This window comes from Lissotriton helveticus, chromosome 1_2 (assembly GCF_964261635.1).
Source record: "Lissotriton helveticus chromosome 1_2, aLisHel1.1, whole genome shotgun sequence".
Taxonomy (NCBI): domain Eukaryota; kingdom Metazoa; phylum Chordata; class Amphibia; order Caudata; family Salamandridae; genus Lissotriton; species Lissotriton helveticus.
The window spans coordinates 342,851,925-342,874,373 of NC_136058.1; the positions used below are offsets into that span (position 1 = coordinate 342,851,925).

Genomic DNA, 22,449 nt, shown 5'->3' on the forward strand with positions numbered 1-22,449 from the left:
GCTTCAGAGTGGAGCTTCAGAGTGGAGCTTCAGAGTGGAGCTTCAGAGTGGAGCTTCAGAGTGGAGATTCAGAGTGGAGATTCAGAGTGCAGATTCAGAGTGCAGATTCAGAGTGCAGATTCGGAGTGGAGCTTCGGAGTGGAGCTGAGCTTCAGAGTGGAGCTTCAGAGTGCAGAGTGGAGCTTCAGAGTGGAGCTTCAGAGTGCAGAGTGGAGCTTCAGAGTGGAGCTTCAGAGTGCAGAGTGGAGCTTCAGAGTGGAGCTTCAGAGTGGAGCTTCAGAGTGGAGCTTCAGAGTGGAGCTTCAGAGTGGAGCTTCAGAGTGGAGCTTCAGAGTGGAGCTTCAGAGCGGAGCTTCAGAGTGCAGAGTGGAGCTTCAGAGTGGAGCTTCAGAGTGGAGCTTCAGAGTGGAGCTTCAGAGTGGAGCTTCAGAGTGGAGCTTCAGAGTGGAGCTTCAGAGTGGAGCTTCAGAGTGGAGCTTCGGAGTGGAGCTTCGGAGTGGAGCTTCAGAGTGGAGTGGAGCTTCAGAGTGGAGCTTCAGAGTGCAGAGTGGAGCTTCAGAGTGGAGCTTCAGAGTGCAGAGTGGAGCTTCAGAGTGGAGCTTCAGAGTGCAGAGTGGAGCTTCAGAGTGGAGCTTCAGAGTGGAGCTTCAGAGTGGAGCTTCAGAGTGGAGCTTCAGAGTGGAGCTTCAGAGTGGAGCTTCGGAGTGCAGAGTGCAGATTCAGAGTGCAGATTCGGAGTGGAGCTTCAGAGTGGAGTGGAGCTTCAGAGTGGAGCTTCAGAGTGGAGCTTCAGAGTGGAGTGGAGCTTCAGAGTGGAGCTTCAGAGTGGAGAGTGGAGATTCAGAGTGGAGATTCAGAGTGGAGAGTGGAGCTTCAGAGTGGAGATTCAGAGTGGAGAGTGGAGCTTCAGAGTGGAGATTCAGAGTGGAGAGTGGAGCTTCAGAGTTGAGATTCAGAGTGCAGAGTGGAGCTTCAGAGTGCAGAGTGGAGCTTCAGAGTGCAGAGTGGAGATTCAGAGTGGAGCTTCAGAGTGCAGAGTGGAGATTCAGAGTGGAGCTGCAGAGTGGAGATTCAGAGTGGAGCTTCAGAGTGCAGAGTGGAGCTTCAGAGTGCAGAGTGGAGATTCAGAGTGCAGAGTGGAGATTCAGAGTGCAAATTCAGAGTGCAGAGTGCAGATTCAGAGTGGAGCTTCAGAGTTCAGATTCAGAGTGGAGCTTCAGAGTGCAGAGTGGAGCTTCAGAGTGCAGATTCAGAGTGCAGATTCAGAGTGGAGCTTCAGAGTGGAGCTTCAGAGTGGAGCTTCAGAGTGGAGCTTCAGAGTGGAGCTTCAGAGTGGAGCTTCAGAGTGCAGAGTGGAGCTTTAGAGTGCAGAGTGGAGCTTCAGAGTGCAGAGTGGAGCTTCAGAGTGGAGCTTCAGAGTGGAGCTTCAGAGTGGAGCTTCAGAGTGGAGCTTCAGAGTGCAGAGTGGAGCTTCAGAGTGCAGAGTGGAGCTTCAGAGTGCAGAGTGGAGCTTCAGAGTGGAGCTTCAGAGTGGAGCTTCAGAGTGGAGCTTCAGAGTGGAGCTTCAGAGTGGAGCTTCAGAGTGGAGCTTCAGAGTGCAGAGTGGAGCTTCAGAGTGCAGAGTGGAGCTTCAGAGTGCAGAGTGGAGCTTCAGAGTGGAGCTTCAGAGTGGAGCTTCAGAGTGGAGCTTCAGAGTGGAGCTTCAGAGTGGAGCTTCAGAGTGGAGCTTCAGAGTGCAGAGTGGAGCTTCAGAGTGGAGCTTCAGAGTGGAGCTTCAGAGTGGAGCTTCAGAGTGGAGCTTCGGAGTGGAGCTTCAGAGTGGAGCTTCAGAGTGCAGAGTGGAGCTTCAGAGTGGAGCTTCAGAGTGCAGAGTGGAGCTTCAGAGTGGAGCTTCAGAGTGCAGAGTGGAGCTTCAGAGTGGAGCTTCAGAGTGCAGAGTGGAGCTTCAGAGTGGAGCTTCAGAGTGGAGAGTGGAGCTTCAGAGTGGAGCTTCAGAGTGGAGCTTCAGAGTGGAGCTTCAGAGTGGAGCTTCAGAGTGGAGCTTCAGAGTGGAGCTTCAGAGTGGAGCTTCGGAGTGGAGCTTCGGAGTGCAGAGTGCAGATTCAGAGTGGAGCTTCAGAGTGGAGCTTCAGAGTGGAGCTTCAGAGTGGAGCTTCAGAGTGGAGCTTCAGAGTGGAGCTTCAGAGTGGAGCTTCGGAGTGCAGAGTGCAGATTCGGAGTGGAGCTTCAGAGTGGAGTGGAGCTTCAGAGTGGAGCTTCAGAGTGGAGCTTCAGAGTGGAGAGTGGAGATTCAGAGTGGAGATTCAGAGTGGAGAGTGGAGCTTCAGAGTGGAGCTTCAGAGTGGAGCTTCAGAGTGGAGCTTCAGAGTGGAGCTTCAGAGTGGAGCTTCAGAGTGGAGCTTCAGAGTGGAGCTTCAGAGTGGAGCTTCAGAGTGGAGATTCAGAGTGCAGATTCAGAGTTGCATCATTGTAACAGGTGCATCAACCAACTGAGCTAGCTTGAAAAATTCCGGAGTGCAAACATACTAGATTAATAATGTAAGGTTCCTTTTGTAACACCTGCTTAGGACAGCTGCTAATCACCAAACATCTGATGCAGAGACACGCATTTTTTCCTTGACTGAAGCAACTATAACGATGATGCATATGTCATAAGTACATAGAAAGCTCACGAAAGTAAGCATGTGATGCTGAACATTTAAAAACATGATGGAATAACAATCTAGTATTTTAGCTATTCATCTTAACAAGACCAATGCATTGAACACCGTTACGTTGGCTGATAAAAGCGCATTTTATTTACAGTAGTCTAAAAGAGCAAAACTGCAGGAAAATGACCACTATACAAAATAAAAATAGCACTACTCTGCGCGCCGCCACTCCCGTGCACCATTTTAATTATGAAGACCCGGCCCGGCTCCAGTGCGTACCACTACCAACTATTTAATTAATTTTAAAAAGGCTCAGGCCAGGCCGGTAGGGCGTGCGCACCACGGCACCATAATTAATGTTTATAGGCCGGGGCCCGTTACCATCCGTCCCTGGCGTGCGTTGCGCACTGTAACTATTATAATATAGGCTTGCCTGCTTGCTTGCTTCAGCAGCAGCCGAGGGCAAATGGAGCAGGCGAGGAAGCAACAGGGGTTGGGGGGCTGGTTGAGTGCAAGGGCGAACCCAATATGGAGGGAAGCGGCACACAGGCAAGAACAGAGAGCAACACTGAGTGCGGCCCCGGGAGCAAAGAAGTACAGAAGCGAGAAAGCATGTTCTATAGGAGGGACAAACACGAGTGACAAGTTGGGACATAAATAAGAAGCAGGCAAATGCGCGACAGGAAAGCAACTAATTAGTGCACGCAGCAGGCCTGGAGGCAGGCAGCCAGCAGCAGCCCTGCCCCGCCGGTCGGTGACGGAGACGGAGTGACAGACTCTGAGTGACTTACTTTGGTCTTCGGACTCGGATTCGGAAATCGGACAGGGCAGCTCAGCGTGGGCGGGCCTGGCCGCCTGGCTGCTTTGTCTTGGACTTGGAAGGCAGTTAAGTTCGTAGTTTTCGTTGTTCTTCTCTTGTCTTCTTCTTTGGCTATGCGCGCCGCCTGCCGCGCCCCATATGCCACGCACAGGGGCTTACTGCTTATTGGCCCGCATAATGTTGTGCGTGCCCTGGGGCTGCCTGGCATTGCTCACCACCACTCAGCAGCAGCCAGCCCTGCTGCCCACGCCCCCCACGCACGCGGCACGCGCATACGCGGCGGCGGAAGTGCGGAACGGAAAGTGAAAGAAAAGGATAAAGGCCTGTCCCGCGTCCCGCCGCCATTTCATAGAATCAGGCGGGCTTAGACTAAGATAACAAAAAGTGCCTTACACACTGTGTAAGGCACGGTTTGTTATCATTGTCACTTTTGCCTCATGTAATGTAACGTTTGCCTTTGTATTTTGTTCACTAGTAATGTTCTCATGTATCAGTTCTGTTTCTATTGTGAATTCGCTCTGACACCTTCGGGTGAAGTCCGCACATCCCTTCTTACTCGGCTTGCTTAGCTGGCAGAATGGTGTTGCAGCGTTGGCTAGGAGTTTATTATAGTTGAGCTTTTTTCTTTCAGTCAAACAATAAAGTAACATTCATACAACCTAAATTCAGGATGCTGCCTCCCTGCCAATGTTTTAGTCATCTCTCTTTTTAAAGTCGGGAACATTCTGTTAAAACAGCTGTTTAGGATGTAAGGTATTACTTCTCACGAAACAGACTGATTTTTGATAATGTCCTGAATGCAGCAAGGACCGTCTGAATCAATGTAAAGAATTGCAGTGTTCCTAATGTTCTATATGCGATTTGCCTTCAACTAGTAATTACCATTGGATCATTGTGTGCTGTCTCACTCTTAATGCCTGTTTAAAAAGAGTGCTCTATATGCTGGACCCAAGTATGTTGCTATTTAAACAACACCAGCGATCAATGCACGCTTCCACCACACGCACACAGAACCAGACGTCGGTGCACGCTTTCACCAGGCGCACACACACACCACCAACCGTCAGTGCACACTTTCACCAGGCACACCCCATCAGCCGTCAATGCACGCTTTCACCGGGCACACACGCCACTAGCTGGCAGTGCACACTTCCACCAGGCACACACACCATTAGCCATCAGTGCACATTTTCTACAAGCACACACACACCACCAGCCATCAGTGCACGCATCAATGGTTAGCACATCCACAATTAACTATTGTAGCAATCGCAGTATGGCGCACTTTACTTCTAAACATGTCAGTGCACGCTTTTCCACCATGCACACACACCATCAGCCATCAGTGCACACTTTCAACAGGCACACACACACCACTAGCCATCAGTACATGGTTTCATCAGGCATACCCACCACCGGCCGTCAGTACACACTTTCAACAGGCACAGACACCATAAGTCATCAGTGCACGCTTTCACCAGGCACAAACACCACCAGCCGTCAGTGCACGCTTTCACCGGGCACAAACACCAACAGCCGCCAGTGCACCCTTTCACCAGGCACAAACACCAACAGCCGTCAGTGCACGCTTTCACCGGGCACAAACACCACCAGCCACCAGTGCACCCTTTCACCAGGCACAAACACCACCAGCCGTCAGTGCACACTTTCACCAGGCACAGACGCCATAAGTTGTTCGTGCACGCTTTCACCGGGCACAAACACCACCATCCGTCAGTGCACGCTTTCACCGGGCACAAACACCACCAGCCAATACAGAGTTTGGAAAAGAATTCATGCAACACATTGTCATATACAATGCCAATAACTCAAACTTGAATGCTGCGAGACCTATTGCATTGCAAATGCTTGTTCACGGAGCTGCTGGGGTAAGCGGTGATTTCTGGAGGGATCTGTGCGAAGCCGGCCTTCCAGCGTGCTAGCGCACCCACACTCACTCTCAGATGCACACAAACGGCTTGCTGCAGCTCCCGAGGGCCAGCCACGCAAAGTGATTGAAATCGGATTTAATTATCACACCTCCTTTAATTGATCCATGGTGTAAAATCCACCAAAATGCTCCTTTAATTCATTTATATTTTAAAAATAAGCAACTGAACAAGAAAGCTCTGCTCGCTGCCTGAACCGCGTCATGCAAGCAGTGCGGTGAACTCGCTTATTTCAACTGTTTTGGTACATTTTCCTGGGCAGCGTTTAGCACATGCGAGTGTGGTTTCTTCACATCCTTGCGTCACGCACATAACGGACTCTGCTGTGGTGTGAATTGAAGCACATTTAACAGTTTTTCCTAGTTTGTATGGTCTCTTTCAGACACTGATGAAGGTGTTGTTCGTCAGCTCTGGCACCAAGGCATGAAATACTGGACTCTCCAGACAAAATCTATATTCCCAAAACGTCCTTTCGTATCTGGAAGTGGGGAGTGCAGAAGGGCATTGTTTGGTTACATATGGGAGCTGACGATGTTGAATAGGGCCTCAGACCACAGCGTGGGGCTCAGAGGACAGCCAGCGTGCCCCCTTCATGCGTTAAAAAAGGCACGAATGGGACAGGGTGGAGGGGTGGTGGTGGTCCCAGAAGTCACGGACTGCGGGAGGGAATGGCTGGGAGGCAGGGGAACAAAACCGTTTTGAAAGTAAAGGGGCCGATAACCGTGGAAGGACAACAATGACGACATAGCTGTCAGGAGGAGGGATTACGTTCCCCAAAACACATGCAGATTGCATCATTTAAGATTTAGGCCAATGAAAAAGATAGGCGGAAAATGGGCGGAGCTTCCCACTATACAGCATACAGCATCTCTCGACGAGACAGCGCATGGGCTACCTAGGCGAGACCTAAAAATTGAAGTACTTCCTCCGAAAGTCCAGTTTATTTTTTACTCTCATAGTGCCACAATTATTTACAGTGTACTCGTGTTACTGCCCTTCCATTTCAGGCATGTTAAAGCAGTTTCAAGGCTTTTTAGAGTTAGAGCGTCTCGTTGCCCAAGGAGGGTCATTTGTGATATTTATCTATTAATATTAATAAAGCATCATTTGAAGTGTAAAACATTTTACAGTAGAATGCTAATCATACAATACATACACGGAAACAATGGAAATGTCACACATAAGACATCTTAAAAAGTTATGGCAAGGTCATTCATGTTGTTTCAGTGGTCTCTTCTTTCTAGGTTCCCTCATAATTCTGTGTTGCTCTAAAGATGAGAGCGCATTCCTGTGAAAGATTTATAACAATTGAATGCTTTACATAAATATAAGGATTCTGGAAAGAGCTACCATCAGGCTCTAACCTTAAATAAATGCAGTCCTCCAGTTTCTAATCATTAATGAAATGACTGATGCTCCACTGGAACTCCAATACTAAATGCTAAATGGAGGAGATGCACAGCTGTATATTAAAAGAATTAGTGCTGGACCCCCTTGCCTGTGAGAAAGATGGACATGGTGTAGTGGAAGGTGAAAGACCCTCTCACCAGAGAGAGATGTGGAGAGAGAGAAAGAGAAAGAAAGAGAGAGTGAGACAGGGACAGCCTAAATGCCACACTAACACAGAGCTGTGAGATCGTCATTAGGAACAGTGGCCAAAGGATGGGAGGCGAGAGGCATGGCAGAGCACATCCCCAAAGATGAATATCAAATCCTGTCTAAAGGTAGACCTGATTTCTGCATTCCCAGGGTACAAAAAGCTGCAGAGTCAGAAGAGGGGCGGCCTGGTTTCCTCTCACTGGTGAGATAGTAAGCAGAGAGTGCCCCACCTTTATGATGGTGACCCAATGGACAAATTAAGGAGGTGTGGACAGCTAGGATCAGAACCACTGTGTCTTAATCCCTATCAATGAGGTGCAGGCTGGACTGAAAACAGCAGGTAACAAGGGTGACAAATATATTATAGGATTCCCAGCAAAAACAAGTAGGAAGTAGTGCTCAGGTCCCACACCTTGCGCAGTACTATATTTAGGCTTGCCAAGAGAAGGAGAGGTATACATTTAAGGTAGTGTTTATGAGTACATATAATGATACTTCTGTTTCTGAATGACTTCCATGACATAGGATGCCCTATTAGGAGTGGAGAAGGCTATATGGGCCTAGTCTAACATTGAAATGGCTGAAAGAAGAAAAGCTACATTCTGAAGGCGTAAATCTATATCAGGAGTAGTATGTGAGTCTGAACTGGACCTGCCATATAGTAACATCCGGCTGTCAAGCACTCCAACGTCAGCAGGTTCTAAAGTATGTTTGTGAAGCAGCTAAACAGGCAGGTCACATACTCCCTGATAGCTCCTTTAGCCAATCTAGCAAACTGCAGGACAAAGGTTGTAAGCTCAGTAAGACAGTGCATGCCGTTACACCTGGCATCTGACTCATTCTGCCCCAGCCACAACGACATGTGAGCCATCTGCCTATGCCTAAATGTCCAGTTTTCAGCTTTGTATAGCTCCCAAAACAGCTTTCGTATGGGTGCTCAGAAATTTCTCTTTTGGAAGATCAATGGCCTGAGGCACATGAGGTACAAAGCTTGATCAGGATCACTCCTTTGACAAGGGTTGTGGAATAAAAGACGTAGCTGACACCCACATAACAGCAGTGTGCTGGCATCAAGAGAGGGGGTGTGCCTATTATGAAGGAAGAGAGGAGAGTTTTATGGGTGGCACCATGAACAACAGAAGAGAATCAGGGTGGGAGAGAGGAACACCACAGACAATCAGACCTGCCAACTCACACGGTGCCACTGTGTGTCACAAGATATTGGCTCCTTTCACACGGTCACATGGTGAGGAGCTCACACGGTGGGCACACAATTAGATGGGGACTCTGAAGAGAGCAGGCTTGCAGCTAATTGTTTAGAGTTTTAGCTCAGCTGATGTCCATTATTAGGTGTGAAACCTCCTGCGGACATCAGTGATAGCCGCAAAAGCTTTGATTTTGGTTTTTGGCAGCAGGGTAGAGGAGGCAGTGATGACGCGTCAGGAGAGGGGGCGTGTATATATCTTCTATGTTAACATCCTCGTGCTGGAAACATGGCACGAGGATGTCCCCTTACACTGTGCATTATTTGTAAGTCGTTCCATGATCTGAGGCAGAACGCGGCATGCCAGGATTCCAACAACGTTAGTCAGCTGTCGTAGATCCTGATAGGCAGCGTGAGTGTCCGGTCGTGGGTGCAGCATTCTTGGAAATAAACAACTTAAATTACCACGAATTTGACTTCTGGTAATTACTACATTTGGCGACAAAGGAACTTACCTCTACAGCTGCAAACGTCATTTTCGCGACAATTGATGGATTCTTCTTGAAATCATCCTCCTTGGGAACGGAAGACTTCCACGCTCCTGGCTGTTTGACTTCCCCACTGCTCCAGCCCGTAGTGATTGCAGTTCCCGGGATTTAAAAAAAAAAAGAAGCTTCTGCTTGCTTTTCTTCGACGAGGCCGACCCTACGTCACTTCTTCCTCTTGCTGATGACGTCCCTAGAAACCGGCGTCTCCAAGTGACGTTCAAATCCTGCTGACATCTCCACGACGCTTGAGTGCCTACGTCAAGCATTCAGGACGGCCATCTTTGACATCGCTTTTGGTTTCCAAGGTAACACACTACGCCCGAGTGATTCTTCACTCCTACATTGATTTCTTCTTGTCAAAGGTATGATTAACCCTGAACTGTCTTACGGTGACAGGCACACCTTTCAAATTACTAAACTTTAACACACGCTCAGCTCTTCAATTATGTCTGCACTTAATAATGGTGACAGGCACACCACTTGCACTGTTGTGTTTAACTTTAAACTTTAAAGTTGAAGAATTCGCTTGACACTTTTACATCACATTTATTTTGATTTTATTTTAATGTATTTTTAGCCGGCATTTACATTCTCTGTAGAATATTCAATACGTGTTTATTTATACTGTTTATTTAATATTTTCATGTTGTTACGTAATTTTATTTATTCATTTATTCAAAACCTCGCTAGTATTTTACAGTATACAAGTTTCTTTAATCGCTTGTCTTAAGACTCAAACATGGCTTCTTCTCAACAATTTGCACAACCACCTCCTTTTCTGCAACGTCCTAGACAGCCCAGCATTCCTTGGCGGCAATGGGTAAAAGCGTTCAAAAATCATATTGTGGCCATTGACCCTGTTAACTTTTCACCAGAACGCAAAGTTGCACTTTTGTATGGTTGTCTTGGTCTTGCGGCTCAACACGTCTTTGAAAACTTGCCTAACTTTCCTACTCCGTGTAAGTGGTGATGCTGACCACTGGAAATCATATAAAGAAGCCCTATCACGCCATGCTAGACATTATGACCAGGAACCAAATATAATGCTAGAAAGACACAATTTCTTTAAAAGAAAACAGCGAGAAGATGAGTCTGTGAAGGAGTATATTGCAGAATTGCGAGTTCTAGCATCAACATGTGAATTTGAAACTGATCCTGAAATTTATATTTGAGACCAATTTGTGTTCGCTTGTTTTTCTAGGAAGATTCAGGAGCGACTTCTTAGCTGTAGGAAACCGTCTCTTCAAGAAACAATAGACATCGCCAAAAGTGTTGAAGGGTCAATTGTTACCTCTAAAGTACTTCAACAAGAACATCCTATGAATGCTTTTAAAGTTTCTTCACAAGACGTTAACTCAGTTAATATTGTTTCCACACAGAGATCTACCAAACAGTTTGTAAAGAAAGGTACTTATTGTTTTAGATGTGAATCTAAATTTAAGTAATTACCCTCATTTTCCTGCAATTGGTAACATATGTATTCTTTGCAAGAAGGTTGGTCACTTTCAAGGGTTCTGCAGATCTTCTAAGAAAACCACCAGAGTCAATAATGTTGACTTTTCTGAATCAATTGCCGACTGCTCTGATCACTTTCAAGACATGGTAGTTTCTATAGAATGTAATTCCATCTCCACTTCTCAATGTGTCAAGGGTCTATTGGGTACTGCATTCTTTGGCCGTATTGAAATTCCCATCATGGCTGATTCAGGTTCTCTTTTAACCATTCTCTCTGACGTTATGTTTCATAACAAATGGCAAGGATCTATTTCTTTATCTCCAATGGATGTCAACCCAAAGGCATTGATATGCTTGGTTACTTTAATTACAGACTTGAATGTTTAGGAAGGTCGATTTTCACAAAGGTTTATGCTGCAGTCAAAGGACGCAACATCATAGGTTGGCAAGACCTCGCAAAAATGGGCTTACGTCTTATTCCAGGTTCTGATAATACTATTTCTTTAGGTGACCCTCCTCAGGGTTATGTTCCTCCTAGCTCTAGAGATGACTTATTTCCCAATACAGAATGTTTATCTCTCATAGATCATTCATCTGAAGTTAAAAAGGTTTTAAATACATTTCCAAATTTATTTTCAAAGAAATTGGGAACTGTCAAAGGATTCCAACATCAAATTAGGTTGAAGTCTGATGCTCAACCTGTTGTGCATAAGGTTCGTCCTGTACCTATTAGCGCCAAAGATGAACTTAAGTCTGTTCTTAAAACTTTATGTGATGAGGGTGTAATTGCTCCTTCTGACTCTTCTGAGTGGGTTTCTCCCATTGTGATTGTCCGGAAGAAAAATGGTGAGGTCAGATTATGTGCAGATTTGCGCGTATTAAATAAAAACATTCTCATTGATTGCCACCCCCTTCCTAAAATACACAAACTTCTTGCTAACTTGGGAGGGGCAAAAAATGTTTCACTCATTGACCTTTGGTCAGCTTATCATCAAGTTCCCCTGACAGTTGATTCTCAAGAGTTCACCACATTCGTTACACCTTTTGGTGTCTTCAAGTATCTTAAATTACCCTTTGGCCTGGCTTCTGCAGCCAGCGTTTTTCAGAAAATCATGGACAACCTTTTCAAAAACATCTCAGGAGTCCAGGCTTATCAAGATGACATCTTGGTATACGCTGATGATTGGGAATCACATTTAAACAATTTACATTCTGTCCTCAGCAAGCTTAATGATGCAGGTATGACAATCAGCCTTGATAAATGCAAATTTGGCACTCAATATCTAGAATATTTGGGCCATACAATTTCCTCTGAGGGTATTAAGCCCAAAACTTTTCTCATTAAAGCCATTAGTCATGCCACTCCTCCCAAAGATAAAGATTCTCTCCGATCTTTCCTTGGGCTTGCAGAGTATTATGCACGTTTTGTGAAAGGTTATGCCCTGACAGTGGAGCCTTTACGTGCTCTTTTACGCAAAGGATCAAAATTTGACTGGTCTGAGGAAGTTTCTTCTTCTTTTGCTCAGGTGAAGAATCTCATTATTGATGCACCTGCTCTTCACCCTTTTCATGACTCCTCAAAATGCTTTATTATGGTAGTCTCACTGGTTTGGGTGCGGTTCTTGGCCAATGGGTCTCAGGCAAGGAACACACCATAGCTTTTTCATCAAGGATGTTAAAACCTTCTGAAACTCACTACAGCACTATCGAACACGAGGCTCTTGCCTGTGTTTAGGCCATTGAAAAATTCAGAAATTACATTTGGGGATGAGAATTTGTACTTTTCACAGATCATAAGCCTCTTACTCAACTTTTAACTGGCAATGGTTTGGGAAAAAAGCTCATCGAGGTTAGTTAGACTTTTCTCTAAGCTTCAAGAGTTTCATTTTGTCATAAAACATATATCTGGTGGAAGAAATTTCAGAGCTGACTGCCTTTCTCGTATGGCTTTGCATGATTCTTCAGAAAATGAGAGTTCAGAAGACACAGAATGTGTTATTGCAACTCTTGATGCCATTAATTCATTCTCTAGCATCACTGAAGAATCCTGGGTAAGAGCGCAAGAAAAGGATGAGAATCTCAAACTAGTTTCAAATTATATTGTTAAAGGTTGGCCAGAAATTAGGAAACTGTCTAATGAGTTGAAAGCATTTGCAATGGCGGCTTCTGAATTATCCCTCGTTAATAATATGATCATGAGACATGATTTGTTTGTTCCACCTTTTGATATCAGGAATTAAATCATTAAATTTGCTCATCAGGGTCATTTGGGGATATCCAAAACTTCTCAACTCCTTAAGACTTACTATTGGTGGCCATCCTTGGAATATTAAGTGAAATTTCACATTGACTCTTGTCTTGAATGTTTATTGTCAGACAAAAAATGGAAACTCATCAACACCCCTTTACATCCAGTGTCTTTTTCTTTAAAGCCTTGGAGCAAAGTTATCTTAGATTTCTCTGGACACTATGACTTATTACCTCATGATATAAGGTACATAATTTTGCTGATTGATTATCACTCTAAGTGGATTTATCACATGTTATGTGATGCTCCCACTTCTTCTAATGCCATAAAGTTTTTGAAAAAGGTTTTTTCTGTAGAAGGATTCCCTTCTGTTTTAGTGTCAGATAATGGCACCCATTTCATTTCTCAAAAATTCACTTAATTTCTCACTGATTGCGATGTGAAACACTTTAAAGTTGCTCTTTATTCCCCAACATCTAACAGCCTGGTGGAGAGAGCTAACTGACTAGTGAAAGATGCAATTCAAACTGCTATTTCCTCTCAACAAGATGTTCAAGATTTTTTGGAGTCAAGACTTTGGTCGTACAATTTATCTCCTCATTGCACTACAGGTGTTTCCCCGTTTTCTCTATTGAGAGGCAGAACTCGTCATACCAATTTGTTTCCGAATTGGTTAGTTAAGAAGCATGTCAATATTCATCATTGTAACAAAGAAATAGCATTTAGAGTTGCTAATAAACAGTCTTATATGAAATCTTTTCATGATGCTGGCAAACATTTCAATTCCACGTTACTCAAGGTTGGCGAATGGGTTCTCATTAAGAATCCCAAAAATTTCTTATGGGGTTTTCTAAATTTTCTCCACCTGTTCAAGTCACTGGTGTCAGCAAAAACTCAGCTCTTCTTGGTAAAAAGGGCTGGTGGAATCAAAGATCGCTTGTTTTGCTTTCTGACTAACAAAGCTGATTCTTTGATTAAGCTTTACCGTCACGATTTAGATGATTCTGATTGGATTCATTTTGTTCATGACACTGTTCCTAATTATGAAAATGCTTCTTCCCTTCGTGATTCAGATTCTAGTCATAAATGTGTTTCTGACACCATTTCTGTTGCAACAAATAATAACTCTCAAGTCTCTTCAAGTGATTTGAAAACTCAATGCAGAAAGTTACCATCAAGATTTAATGACTATGTGATGTCTTAATATCTGGAACACCTGTTCTTTCTAATTTTGTTCATTTGAAATCCTGTTCTAATACTGTTCATATTTTTAATGTGTTTTACAATTTGTTTTTATTTCATTAAAAGGGGAAGATGCTGTATTATATCTTCTATGTTAACATCCTCGTGCTGGAAACATGGCACGAGGATGTTACTCTTACACTGTGCATTATTTGTAAGTCGTTCCATGATCTGAGGCAGAGCGCGGCATGCCAGGATTCCAACAACGTTAGTCAGTTGTCGGAGATCCTGGTATGCGGCGTGAGTGTCCGGACGTGGGTGCAGCATTCTTGGAAATATACAACTTAAATTACCACCAATTTGAATTCTGGTAATTACTACAGGGCTGTACAATTAGAAGTTTCTCGGGCTGTGCTGGCACTAAGACCTGCCCCTTCATGGCCATGCCCCCTCCTCACGCGGAATAAAAAATTCACAAGTTGACAGGTCTGGGCAATGGGAAGGAAAATGGGAGGTTTTCAGATTGAGAACAACACAATGAATGAGTGAAAGAAAGGTGAACGGGTGCATGGCAGGTGGAAACACTACAGAGAACAGATGGAGGGCAGCTGGGAGGGACAGGGAGGTGGGGAAGTACATAAGGAATGTATAGGAGACTGCATACATTTGTGCTTGCTGCATGAAGTGTTTCTGGTAATATCTTGGAAAATAACATTAAAATCCTGCCCACCAGACCATTAAACAGGCCCACACACATCCACAAATACAGCCCACACACAAACTGTTCCGACGAGCTCTTCTGTCACTGTCAAACTGATTGCATTTTAGACCAGCCGACCATGTAGGGACACCACTGGGTCCTGCATTATTCTAGTAAATGCCCTATTTTGAACGGCAGTGCGTACAGTAAAGGTACTAATGGAATATGCAGTGATTGCAGTAGAGGCATCCCTGGGGTGTCTTCAGTGCGTACAGTGAAGGTAGTAATGGAATATGCAGTGATTGCAGTAGAGGCACCCCTGGGATGCATGCAGTGCATTAAGTATGGGCAAAATTTGCAAATTCGCGTTCCGCGATTTCGCGCGAAAGCGAATTCGCAATTCGCAAAATTTGCACAAATTCGTGCGAATTTGCAAATTTGGTTTGCCAGTTCACGAGGGTTTTTTACAAGCTCGGGAACGCAAACTTACTTGTGTGGTCGCAACAGTAGCGACCATGTTGTCTACATGTCCAGCTTGTTTGCGACCCTGTGGTTGATCGCGGCCACCCCTTGGGTCATCAATGCCACCCTCTGGTTCACCACTGCCACCCTCTGGTTCATCACTATCACCCTTTGGTTCACCACTGCCACCCTCTGGTTCATCACAGCACCCTCTGGTTCACCACTGATACTCTCTGGTTCACCACTGTCACTCTCTGGTTCACCACTGTCACCCTCTGGTTCACCACTACCACCCTCTGGTTCACCACTGCCACCCTCTGGTTCATCACAGCTGGTTCACCACTGCCACCCTCTGGTTCAAGACTGCCACCCTCTGGTTCATCACTGCTATCCTCTGGTTCATCATCCTCTGGTTCACCACTGCCACCCTCTGGTTCATCACTGCCACCCTCTGGTTTATTACTGCCACCCTCTGGTTCGCCACTGCCACCCTCTGGATCATCACTGCCACCCTCTGGTTCATCACTGCCACCCTCTGGTTTGCCACTGCCACCCTCTGGACCTCACTGTCCCCCTCTGGTTCATCACAGCACCCTCTGGTTCACCAGTGCCACCCTCTGGTTCATCACTGCCACCCTCTGGTTCGCCACTGCCACCCTCAAGATCATCACTGCCACCCTTTGGTTCATTACTGCCACCTTCTGGTTCGCCACTGCCAACCTCAGGATCATCACTGCCACCCTCTGGTTCATCACTGTCACCCTCTGGTTTGCCACTGCCACCCTCTGGATCATCACTGTCCCCCTCTGGTTCATCAAAGCACTCTCTGGTTCACCAGTTCCACCCTCTGGTTCATCACTTCCACCCTCTGGTTCAGCACTGCCACCCTTTGGTTCATCGCTGCCACCCTTTGGTTCATCACTGCCACCCTCTGGTTCATTACTGCCAACCTCTGGTTCGCCACTGCCACCCTCAGGATCATCACTGCCACCCTCAGGATCATCACTGCCACCCTCTGGTTCCTCACTGCCACCCTCTGGTTTGCCACTGCCACCTTCTGGATCATCACTGTCCCACTCTGGTTCATCACAGCACCCTCTGGATCACCAGTGCCACCCTCTGGTTTATCACTGCCACCCTCTGGTTCAGCACTGCCACCCTTTGGTTCATCACTGCTACCCTCTGGTTCATTACTGCCACCCTCTGGTTCGCCACTGCCACCCTCAGGATCATCACTGCCACCCTCTGGTTCATCACTGCCACCCTCTGGTTTGCCACTGCCACCCTCTGGATCCTCACTGTCCCCCTCTGGGTCATCACAGCACCCTCTGGTTCACCAGTGCCACCCTCTGGTTCATCACTGCCACCCTCTGGTTCATTACTGCCACCCTCTGGTTCATTACTGCCACCCTCTGGTTCTCCACTACTACCCTCTTGTTCACCACTGCCACCCTCTGGTTCATCACAGCACCCTCTGGTTCACCCCTGCCCCCCTCTGGTTCAGCACTCACCACTGCCACCCTCTGGTTCATCACAGCACCCTCTGGTTCACCACTGTCACCCTCTGGTTCACCACTACCACCACTGTAGATTATGGGGGGAAAGCATACCTTCCCAGCCTCAACTGAGATGAATTAATTTGGGGCTGGTTAACGTGTCACTGAATTTGAGCTTCAAGTCTGGCACCTGCTTCCTTAGCTGTAAGTGCTTCCTGTTGCAGTTTAATTTTTTTTACAGGAGCATTGTGCCATTCTTGTAACTATACTCTGACCCTGCTTTGAGGGTCAGAGCAGGGTCAGAGAATAGTTGCAAGTAGGCAACTGAACTCTGGAGGGGCCCCTCGGGAAGTACTACAGGGAATGGTTACAAACTTTTGCACCTGCTAAGTGCTTTCAGTTTTGCAAAATTAGTTTTTCTGCAATTTCGCGAGATTTGGGGGGCGCGAATTCGCTCTATATCGAACTTGCAATCCGCGAATTTGTGCGAATTTGCGGAATCCTTTTTTTGGCGTGTTTGCCCGGATTTATGCTTATTCACGGACCGCTTGCAGCACACCAACCGCGAGGTTGCCCATGCAGTCGTACATGGGCGCGGCCATCTTGTGCGCGTTGCGTATTTCCGTTTCCGGGCGCTATTGACAATGTCGCGATGTGTGCGACACGCTATTATGAGTTCAAGCGTGTTTTTGCGTACTCGCGGGGGAAAAATCGCGCAAACTTACCCACGCGGTCCTCAATGGGCGCGGCCATCTTGTTTTTCATTCATTGCTATGGTTCTGTGCATGCTTTCTAATCCTCCTTTCATCTGTGCAATCCTTTGTTTCTTTGGACTTTTTTTTATCTTTTCTACTCTATATCTATCCCTCTTTTTTTCTAGATCTATATTTTGTGTTTTTTTTTCAACTTTTTGTTACTTTTAAAGCTACTTTTTAAAACTTTTTTTTTTACTTTACTTTTCCCTATTCTTTCCTTTTTTTTCTTTCTGCTGTACAGGACCCTGGCAAAGGAAGCCGGGAAGGAGAAGGGGAAGGGTCCCGCACCCCGTACCCGGCTCCCATGCGGGCGATTGCGGGGGGAGCTAGTCACAGCCTGGGAGATCTTCAGCGCGGAGGAGGTGGCCGCACTGGTTTACTATGTGCAGCGCCACCTCCCCAAGACCATCGCGGCAGGCGGCAGGATCGTTAGCGGGTACGGGCTCCGGGAGCGTCGGAAGCGGTGGGAGAAGGTGTGCCGGGCCATCTATCAACACTCTCGGGTCCGGCGCACCTACAACCAGGCCACGCACCTGTGGTTCGACCTCCTGGACCGTGAACGCGACCTGCTCGACCTGCTCGGCGTCGAGATCCCCGGGCTTGGTGAGTAGTAGTAGCTATTTAATCACTACCTATCAGGCTATCAGGAAGAATTCCACCATTCCCTGGTCGGACTTGACCAATCTGCGGCCAATCTCTCTGCTGCCATTCATCGGCAAATTGACGGAGAAGCACGTCAACCATCATCTCTCCGCTTTTATTGAGCAGACTGGCAGCCTTGACCACTCTCAGTCCGGGTTCAGGCCTAGGCATAGTACCGAGACCGCCCTCCTCTCTGTTACGGATGCCATACGCCTGTCCCTGGACAGAGGTTTGTCTGTGGTGTTGGTGCTGTTGGACTTGTCCGCAGCATTCGACACCATATCCCACGACATTCTCCTCTCCAGATTAAAGGAGATAGGCATTGACAGATCTGCCCTGGCGTGGTTCACCAGCTTTCTCTCAGAGCGGACCCAAAAGGTGAACATGGGCTCCTTTACTTCCGCCTCGGCCAACATCATCAGAGGAGTCCCGCAGGGCTCCTGCCTTAGCCCTACGTTGTTTAACGTATATGTCTCCTCTCTGGCCAACATGATTAGGTCCTTTGGGTTTATGCCTATCTCCTACGCTGACGACACGCAGCTGCTGTTCACTTTTAAAACCTTTACCCCGGAGATAAGACAAGCATTCTCCAACGGCATGACTGCAATTGCCAGCTGGATGGCCAAGAATTTTCTACAGTGCAACGTGGGAAAGTCTGAGGTCATGTTATTTGGGGAGGCGAAAATCCTCTGGACCCCAGACTGGTGGCCTTCAAGCCTGGGACATGCCCCGCTCCCTAAACAGGTGGTCAAAAACCTGGGGGTTCGTCTAGACCAGGACCTCACCCTTTCTCACCATGCCGGCACTACTGCGGGTTCATGCTTCCACGTTATTGGCCTCCTTCGGAAGGTGTTCCCCCTTCTACCCGATGACACCCGGAAGACCTTGGTCCAGGCCCTCGTTTTGAGCCGCCTGGACTACTGTAATGGCCTACTCTTAGCGGCCAGTGAGGGAGTGCTCAACAAACTACAGGTGGTGCAGAACACCGCAGCACGGCTGGTGACCAACTCCCCCCCTAGAACTCCTTCCCTCCCCCTCCTCAAAGCCCTTCACTGGCTTCCTATCCGGAAACGGGTAGAATTCAAGATCTGCTGTGTGATACACAAGAGCCTTCATAATCTGGGACCCCATTACCTGGCAGATAAATTTGTCTTTCATCGTCCGTCTCGTATCCTCAGGTCTACCAACCAACAGCTGTTGCAGGTTCCCAGACATTATAAGACCAGACAGGGAGGCCGCGCCCTCTCCATCATGGGTCCACGTCTATGGAACTGCCTCCCCCTCTCCCTCAGAGAGTGCCCCAGTCACCCAGCTTTCAGGAAGCGCCTAAAAACTGTACTATTCTAGGAGGAGGCTTCTCTACCTGTCCACATCGCAGCACCGCGCGGAGATACACCTTCGGGTGTGATGCCGGCGCGTAACAAACCCATAAATAAATAAACTACTCTGTTTTCTCCTGCTCTATGTGTTATCATATTTCACATTTTTGTTTTTTCCGAAGAGCAATAATGCTGCCGATTAGATTGTAGGTAAATTATGTTTCAAAACGTTCTGTGATTGCATTTCAGGTGCACTGCTCTCCTGCTCAGTGGCGGTAATACTATGATTATTTGTTTTTGATTTTTTTTGCTCATTTCATTGGCCTGAGTAATTATGTATGAGTGTACTTTACAGAACTGCGTAATGCTAGACACTAAGGGGCACATTTACAATTACTGGCGCAGCCCTGCAAATTAGCAGGGATGCGCCAGTAACTGTGCGCCACGCCTCCACCACCCATGGTGCGCCGCATTTACAATGCGGCGCACCATGGGGCAAAAATGACACAGAAGCGTCACGCATCGGGGCCTAAAGGGAGCGCATTGCTGGAGTTGCGTCGCAACCACGACGCAGCTCCAGCAATGCTCTGGGGTGCCCTATCTCCCCAATGCTGCGTCAAGCCGTACGTCTGCTTCAAGCAGGCGTAGGGTTTTGAGTGACGCAGCATTGGCCTAAAAGTGACTGAGTGAAATCTTGTAGATTTCACTCAGCCACTTTTAGGATGCGTTCCTGCGCAGGAACGCACTCCCTTGCGCCGGAACGCCCCCTGATGGCGCAGGGCTTTACAACCTGATGCATCTCCCAGATGCGTCACGTTGTTAATATACCCCGCACCATGGCGCCTCTTTAGCGCTGCCGCTGCGTCACAAACGTCACGCAACGACAGAGCAAAAGAGCCGCAAGGGACTTGTAAATCTGCCCCTAGAGACTCAAGTCCAGTCCTTCCTTTGTACACCTGCCACTAAGAAGAGATAGTGGTGGTGGATTGATAGTTTGAGTATTTTAATGACTGGTTATGTAGTAGGAAACTTACTTTTTAGTGTTCTCACTGGTCTGCAATCACGATGGACTTTGTCTGTCACTTCGCGTGCTGCGGAGTGCTGCCTGCCGTCCTAGTCAAACCTTTTTGTAGTTGGTTTAGTGAGTTACATAACTTTCCAAGTCGACGGTCCGTGAATCCAGCAATACTAATATCCGAGTAGACCACACCAGATAGGTCAATAAATGTAGTGCAAATGTTCTCTATTTACTATTTCCATGAAATAATTTGTTATTGTTCTTTTGAAATGTTTGATTTGGTTGCAACAATCATCCATGTTTGGGTCTTTCTTTCATGTTATACATCAGCTCCCCCCAGGGGCAAGAGGACAGAGGAGGAGGTAGCGGCGCCGGCGGACGAGGACCAGTAAGGCCGGGATCGGTCCGGCGAGGGCTCCTCTGCTGGCCCCAGTAAGTTTTCATGTTAATATTAATAATTATACTTCCCTACCTTTTAGAGTACCTATTTTTTACTAACGTTCCTCATTCGATTTTTCCTACATCGTCTTTGATCTTCTTGTAGACTGTTTCTAAATTCTTATCCTGCCTCTACTATGACTCCCTGTGGTACTACTAGATTATTATTATTAGTCTGTCTGTGTAGCTAACTAAGCTTGCACAGTTGGCAAAAGGTGTTAAACGAAACTCCCATTCTATTCAGCAATAGCTCTATGCACTGAGTGCAGTCCTCTGGGTTGTCCATAATGTCTTTTGAAGTCTTCTAAATGTTTATGCTTTGACAATTCCCAACAATAAACTGTCAATAACCACCAAGAAAGAATAAGATACTAGTTTACTTTTTAATTGGATAGGACTAGGAGGACAATCTATACTACTATTGTTGCAGGGACAATTCTGCACAAACATAACTATGGACACTAAATAGTGCATTGTTTATCAATTATAATAGGCGCAGTTAGACTTTCCACATACCTCAGTCATAACAGAATTTGAACCCCCAATCTCCTTACTGACTAGCTAGTGTGACAGAGTCATTTAGCTCCCTAATTCATCAAAGATTGATCCCCAATGATGATTATCCAACCCAGGACATAAGACTACGGAGTCAGAGTCCAGAACTGTCAGAGCCAAGGACTCATGCTTGCAAATTGCAAACCCTTTCGCTCACTCACTCATGACTAAAAACCACAGAGTCTATGTACGTTTTAAAGCTTTATTAAAAGTAAAAACATTTATTAAAATCAAGTTCATCATACAACATAAACGGTGGATTGAAAATGGAAAAGTGCTTAGTGATTTCATACATTAATTGTGGGCGAGCACTCACCTGGTTGGAACTTCAAATCTTCTTTGTGTTGCTGAATCGTTGCTGACTCTGTCCTAGTGATGATGATCTGATGTTGCTCTTGTTCTTAGAAGGGAAGCTTCTGTCTGTTATGAGAAAAACGGTGCATGTTAAAAAGCAAGCATTCATCAGTTGTGCAAAAAAGTGTAGCAAGACAAGCAACACCCTTCCCTGAAAAAAAGTGCAATTTTTTGTTTTGACTATACAGTCACAAATTATTACATTTGTTTGTGCAGTCGTAGTGAAATGTTTTCATTCCTAGACAAAATACTAGGGAGTGGTGTATACGGCATCTAAGAATCTGAAATGTATTTTCTAGGCGGAACATCGGCACAACCATCTACCGGTGCCGGGGCCAGCGCGGAGGTTGGCACTCCTGGGGCGGAGGCGGTGCAACAGGCAGCGGAAGCAGCTGTGGGGGATGCCACAGTAGTGGTGGCCAGTGGTAAGCTATTATATTCCTTACTTATTGAGATAGCAGACTGCAGAGTGTGCTCTCTGCACGGGCGTACTCTGTATATGTTGTATAGTACAAGTATACTATACTGTTAAGAAGACTTACAAATTTAGAACTAAGTATTTATTAACCAGGTAGTAGCCTCCTCTAAATTGACTTCAACTCAGCTGTGAAAGTTTTTTCGAGAATCCAAGTCAGATCAGAGATGAACTTAATGGATGGGATGAACGAAAAGGGAAAGAAGGGTGTAAGTAAGTGTGGAAGGACGAGCAAGTTAAAAGTAATGATGACTGGCTAAGAATGATACGTGTTTTTGAATGCTGCCCGAGGTGGCTGGGAATATGATGCATGGCCGGTTGAAGGATATAGCAAGGATGGGTGGAAGGAGAAAGGAAAGAGGACTGCCTGGGTGGGTGAAACAGAAACTGTATGTGTGCGCAATATATCCTTTGGTTGAAATTCAAATGCAAGTCAAGCACGGATGCATGGCTTGCGTTTCCAAAATAAAATGAAAATGTTGTTTTCCCGTGAGAAAAAATAAGGTTTGTCCACTTGAGACATTAAGAAGAATGATTGACATTTACTTTGAATGGATGGATGCCTGGATCATGGTACAT

At 46.4% G+C, this 22,449-nt stretch overlaps 1 long non-coding RNA gene across 1 annotated transcript in view; it reads right to left on the reverse strand.

Annotated features, from left to right (window-relative positions):
- The window catches only part of LOC144807894 (uncharacterized), a 66,898-nt gene extending 45,456 nt beyond the window's left edge, over nt 1–21,442 (reverse strand). Inside the window, exon 1 of the long non-coding RNA XR_013606504.1 lies at nt 21,358–21,442. This is a non-coding gene — a long non-coding RNA (uncharacterized LOC144807894). The remainder of the gene's footprint in view (nt 1–21,357) is intronic.
- Between the last annotated feature and the right edge of the window lie 1,007 nt (nt 21,443–22,449).